Source organism: Sycon ciliatum, chromosome 1, assembly GCF_964019385.1.
Source record: "Sycon ciliatum chromosome 1, ocSycCili1.1, whole genome shotgun sequence".
In the NCBI taxonomy this organism is placed as follows: domain Eukaryota; kingdom Metazoa; phylum Porifera; class Calcarea; order Leucosolenida; family Sycettidae; genus Sycon; species Sycon ciliatum.
Genome location: NC_088643.1, coordinates 35,977,855 through 35,984,063, shown reverse-complemented (window position 1 = coordinate 35,984,063; position 6,209 = coordinate 35,977,855). Strand labels below are relative to the sequence as shown.

Below are 6,209 nucleotides of genomic sequence, written 5' to 3'. Positions count from 1 at the left end.
GGTCATGTTATAGAGAGGTACGTTGAAATTGAAAGGTCCGCACAAATGGTCAAAATCCGACATTTTCTCACCTTTCTGCCCGTTCGAACTCAGAAAAGGACAATGACCATCCTCATCTCGTTGTGTAGCTGGACATAGACATGAGCACCAAGAAAAAGACCCACATTTCTCTAAAGAACTCGCCCAAGGCTGCTGAAAGCTGAAAAAGAACCTATCTAGAAGTTTGGGGCTTTTTACCCGTGAATCTTCACTTTGCGACTAAACTATTCACAGCAGTGCCAAATTTTCTGGGTCACTGAATGCGGGTGCCAGCGCCCTACAAGCAAACCAAAAATGAAACCAATGCGACCACTGAAATTACCGCTGGGTCATGTTATAGAGAGGTACGTTGAAATTGAAAGGTCAGCACAAATGGTCAAAATCCGACATTTTCTCACCTTTCTGCCCGTTCGCAGCTTAGAAAATGACAATGACCATCCTCATCTCGTTGTGTAGCTGGACGTAGACAAGAGCACAATGAAAAAGAGTCACATTTCTCTAAAGAACTCGCCCAGGGCTGCTGAAAGCTGAAAAAGAACCTATCTAGAAGTTTGGGGCTTTTTACCCGTGAATCTTCACTTTGCGACTAAACTATTCACAGCAGTGCCAAATTTCCTGGGTCACTGAATGCGGGTGCCAGCGCCCTACAAGCAAACCAAAAATGAAACCAATGCGACAATTGAAATTACAGCTGGGTCATGTTATAGAGAGGTACGTTGAAATTGAAAGGTCAGCACAAATGGTCAAAATCCGACATTTTCTCACCTTTCTGCCCGTTCGCAGCTCAGAAAATGACAATGACCATCCTCATCTCGTTGTGTAGCTGGACATAGAAAATAGCACCATGAAAAAGAGCCACATTTCCCTAAAGAACTCGCCCAGGGCTGCTGAAAGCTGAAAAAGAACCTATCTAGAAGTTTGGGGCTTCTTCCCCGTGAATCTTCACTTTGCGGAAATGAGCGTGGCCAACACCCTTTTTATTCCCTTTATCAAAGTAAAGGGTGGACACTGCCGGAGAAGAATCCACGAGAGACTTGTCAACTGCCGGAGCAGGATCTTGCCAGAGCCAAGAGAGTCTAAGACTTGTTGACTGCCGGAGCAGGATCTTGGCGGAGCCAAGAGAGTCTAGAAATGTCAGAGGGACGACGACCCATGGCCCTGAGTAGCCGGAAATGAGCGTGCCCAACTCCATCCTTTTATACACTTTTTCAAAGTAAATTAGTGATGAGAAATGGGAGGTGGGAGGGTGAAACACAACAAGCAGACAAGAATAATCCACATACAGTACGGATCGAAATCTATAGCAACGCGATCTCTAGCAAGTCACGTCGAGCAAACGTTGAGCAAACGTCGCATGACGCCCACATTGAGCGCCACATATAAATGCCATGGTGAATGCCAAGTCGCACGTCGCCAACACATTGAATGTCACGTTCAATGACGCGTAAAGTGTCACGTGACCTAGAGTACCATGCGTGCATGCACAATGTTGTTTGGCCCACATGGTCACTGTGACGTGCAGTGCACGCGACCGTAGACAGTAGCAAAGCATGAGTATACAGCAACAGCACTATCAAATATAGCAGCATAGTTTGAGCGGTACACAAAACTGCGTGCACCCATTAATCTGCATTATCACCATAATGCTACACACACACACACACACACACACACACTACTACTACTGTAGCTTGGTTGCCACAAGGGCCACACCACTCCGAAAGGAGCCAGAGTCATTGTCAGGAGCAGAAACGGAGATGACGACTCAGGTCACTCTGTCGACGGAACTGACGGCTGCAGCGAGAACAGCGAACACCATACGACGCTCTATCAGACTTGGTTGCTCGATGGCCACGGTCGCACTTGTGACGTCTGAAACCAGGCACTGACTTGAACTGCCGATTGCATGTCACACACAAGAGAGAAGCTGGGACGTTGAGCGGAATAGGTGATGCCGGCGCGGACGCTTCCGATGGTTCCAGGGGCAAACAATGATGTACACGCAAGCCACCACGAGAGTGAAACCACCTCCTGCATGTACCACACTGCACAGCACCACGCTGTCCCTGGATGGGGAGACTTCGTTCTGCGCTACACTTGTGTCTTGCTTTGTCACCTGGCCGACGAAACGAACAGTGGCAGATAAGACAGTCCACCCGTTGAGATTGGTCATGGGAAGGACCGCCGAGGCTCGGCCCAACGGCAGACACCCGCCAGGCAGATCGATCCTGAGCAATCCCATACCAAGCTAGATGTTCAATGCCGATGTGCCGAAGATCAGCCGAAATCACATCCCTCCAGCGACGACGGGGACCACACGCAGGCCGAGGCGACGGTAGGAAGCCAAACAACAGCTGCTTGGGCACACGAACATCCGACATGCGGGCCACATGGCCAAGCCATTCAAGCCTCCGCTTCCGAAGCCGGGAGGACAATAGCGATGTATCACCCCACATCTCTCGGAGCTGCTCATTGGTGATGCGTTCCTCCCACTGTTGTGTTCGCGAAACACACAAGATGCTACGGATGCATTGGTGGTGGAAACTATCGAGGCGCCGGAGGTCACCCTGCAAAGGGCACCAGCACTCCGAAGCATACAGTAGCACTGTCATCACACAGGCGTTATACAATCGGCGCTTCACATGGAGTGAAAGATCACGATTAGCAAACACATCCCGAAGCGATCCAAAGGCACGCGAGGCGAGTGACAAACGCCTCGAAACGTCTCCCGCAGAACGCGCATCCGGAGTGATGACAGAACCCAGATAAACGAAGGAGGAAACATTTTCCACCACCTGTCCATGAAGCGGAATGCCAGCAGTGTCAACTGAAGTAACACCAACACCAGCCACCATAAACTTGGTCTTGGGTATACCCACAGTGAGGCCAAATTCAGCAGAAACATCCTGGAACGCCGTCAAGGCCAACACAGCATGCTCCCGCGAACCAACTACAAAGTTTGCATCGTCCGCATACTCAACATCAACAACAGCGGTCTGCTGATAGGTACGGGTTCGTCGTGCTGGGTTGAATAACTGGCCATCCAAGCGATAGTGAAATTGGATGCCAATGTCTGGGTCACGATCAGCGAGAACAGACCGCCAACGTTCCACCACCAGAGCCAGATAGAGGTTAAAGAGGATTGGGGCCATTACACACCCCTGCCTCAGGCCGTTCTCCACACGAATTTCATCCGTGACACCTCCAGGCACACGCACCTCCGCCACCATGCCATCATGAAATGACTCAATGACCTTGAGGAGAGTCGGAGGAATACCAAGGACAGAAAGAGCACGATACAGTGCAGCCCTAGGCACAGAATCATATGCCTTTCTCAAGTCCACGAAGATACAAAATATTTTTGTACGATGCTCGTATGCCTTTTCCACCAGTTGCCGGACAGTAAACACAGCATCAGCACAGCCACGGTTGGGTCGAAATCCGCACTGAGACTCCGGGAGGAGATGCTCGGCCCTGGATTGAAGGCGGTTCTGTATCAAGCGACCAGCCATCTTGCCCACCACCTCCAAAAGAGAGATCCCACGCCAATTGTCACAGAGCGATAGATCTCCACGCTTTGGGATTGGCACCAGCTGGGCATTCCGCCACTCCTGAGGAACACCACCTGTGGACCAGACAGTCAAAAGCAAGGCCAGCAAACATTCATGCAGCTCACTGGAGCCATACTTCACAAGTTCGGGCAGGATCCCCGATGCGCCAGCTGCCTTGCCATTAGCCATTGCACGTATAGCTCGACCAACTTCCTCAGGAGATGGAGGGATGGCGAGCTCCTCGTCGATGGGCCTGACCTCCAGCGTACCGAAAACGTCCAAGTCATAGAGGCTCCTGATATTAAGGACGTTTGAAAAGTGTTCATACCACCTGGACGAGATGGCCTCCAACGACGTGCATACAATGCCATCGGTGTCCTGGATGGATTGCACCTTCATGGGTGTGATGCCCCCAAAGCATCGCTGAATCGCCCGAATGGCAGCCCAGGCACTCTTGGTATTAAACCGCTCAGCCTCCACGATGTCAGCTTGTTTACTGAGCCAACTCTCCTTTGCGGAACGAACAGCCGCACGGGCCTCACCACGGGCCTCCCTGTAGGCAACCAAATCCGCCCGGGAACCAGAGTGACATTTCCGATACAAATCATTCCGGGCCTTCAGAATAGGCTCCAATGTGGCCGCACTCTGGACAAACCAGTCAGGACTGCTACGCCTCTCATGCCCGATTGCCGCCTTAGCTGATGACGTTATAGCCTTCTTAATACAGGACCACTGCTCCTCGATGAGTCCGCCAGCATCAAAGTTCTCCAAGCCACCAGACAAACAGTGGCCATACTCCGCTCGGGTGCACTCGACTAACTCCCGCCTCTCGTCAGTCATACCTGGCACAGTCAGCAGCTCCTGAACCGCAAACCGCCGGTTCCTGCGCTTTTGATTCTGATTTCGGCCGGGCACAATCCTCCCTGGCAGGCAATACGTCATACACAAGAGATTGTGGTCAGTACTGCACTCTGCACCGCGAATCACATGGGTATCCACAACATACTGCATCTGACTTACACGGACAAGTACATAATCAATACAATGCCAACGTTGGGATCTCGGGTGCCGCCACGTAGCCAGATGTATCATCCTCTTCCGGAAATGGGTGTTGCAGATGGTCAGGTTATTGCGTAACGAGAAATCCAACAACTCCATCCCAGCATCATTGCGCTCACCAATGCCAAAGCCTCCATGGCCATCCCGCCACAAACCAGAAGACTGAGGCTCAACAGCAGAACCCACACGTGCATTGAAGTCCCCAAGGACGATCAAATGATCTGAGAGAGGAACAGCCATGACAGTCTGCTGCAAATCTGTATAGAATGCGTCCTTCACTGATCGACTGGCCCGGAACGTGGGTGCATAACAAACAACCAGATGTACCCACACAGAGGCTCTCTCAGCAGGGCACTGCCGCTGGGTGCCAGTACACAGAGGAAACTTCAACTTACATGTCATAAGTCTGGACGAGACAGCACTCTGCTGCGAGCCTCCGCGCTCAAACGCCGCTCTGGCACGCCGCCTCAACAAGACGGCGACTCCTTCTCCACGAGTGAAATTCTCAGTCGGCAGAGGTCGACCCGACGATATAACCAACGCATCACCAACAGAGTACGACGCAGCGCCGAACCATTTCGTCTCCTGCAGTCCAATTGCCTCCAGACCCAAGCGCTCGGCCTCGCGGACTACTAAATTTATCTTTCTATCCTCGCTCACGCGCCCCCGACGAGCGGCAGTCTCGACAGAGCCGTCAGCATTGACAAGCGTTCGGACGTTCCACGTCGCAAAGCGGATATTCTTCGTCTTCGTCTCTCCGCTTCTGCCCCCGACACATGACTCGGGTCGCGTCGTAGCTAAAGAGATACACATCCGAGGGGTCGCCAACCCACTGCGAATGGCGGAGAGTGGACGACACAGCCGTGACAATATCAAAATAATTTGTCCTGGCGACTGTGCCGTGAACCCACTCCCCGATGAACCTGCCTAGTGCAGAACTAAGGACAACTCTGGAGGGCCCAGAGCTGCCCCGCTGGGCAAAGCCCAGCTATGAAACGGTAAAGAAGACCAGATACGGAAGAGCTCAAAAAATTCAAACCGTCCTGCTCAAGAGCAAGACACACACACACACACACACACACACACACACACACGCGCGCCCCCTCACCTGCAGACCCAAATTTGCATTGTGGCTTACCTCTGGTCTAGATGGTCTCTATCTGCGAGAGGAGATGTTCTCTTTCAAAGCACTGATTGATTTGTGTCAGCTAGACTATGAGATGAGCCAACCGTACACCAAGTCTAAAGAACAGCAGCAGATGTATAACACATACACACACACATACACACACACACACACACACACACACACACACACACATACATACACACACACATACACACACATACACACACATACACACACATACACACACATACACACACATACACACACATACACACACACAACCCATCGACCATTTGACGCCCATCGCCAGAGGCGAGGATAGCGATGCTACAGCAGACGCCATAGCAACTTGTGCTGGGATTGCACCATTCAACAGCTTGCAAGGCTGAAGAATTGACCACCACTACCCAGCCTGGTCTACACCACACAGC

General features: G+C 51.7%; 1 long non-coding RNA gene across 2 annotated transcripts in view; it reads right to left on the bottom strand.

The window, feature by feature from the left end:
- Positions 1-5,787: 5,787 nt before the first annotated feature.
- The window catches only part of LOC135806965 (uncharacterized), an 11,081-nt gene continuing 10,659 nt past the window's right edge, over positions 5,788-6,209 (bottom strand). For both annotated transcript variants that reach the window (XR_010551384.1, XR_010551385.1), the window contains one exon: positions 5,788-5,891. This is a non-coding gene — a long non-coding RNA (uncharacterized LOC135806965). The remainder of the gene's footprint in view (positions 5,892-6,209) is intronic.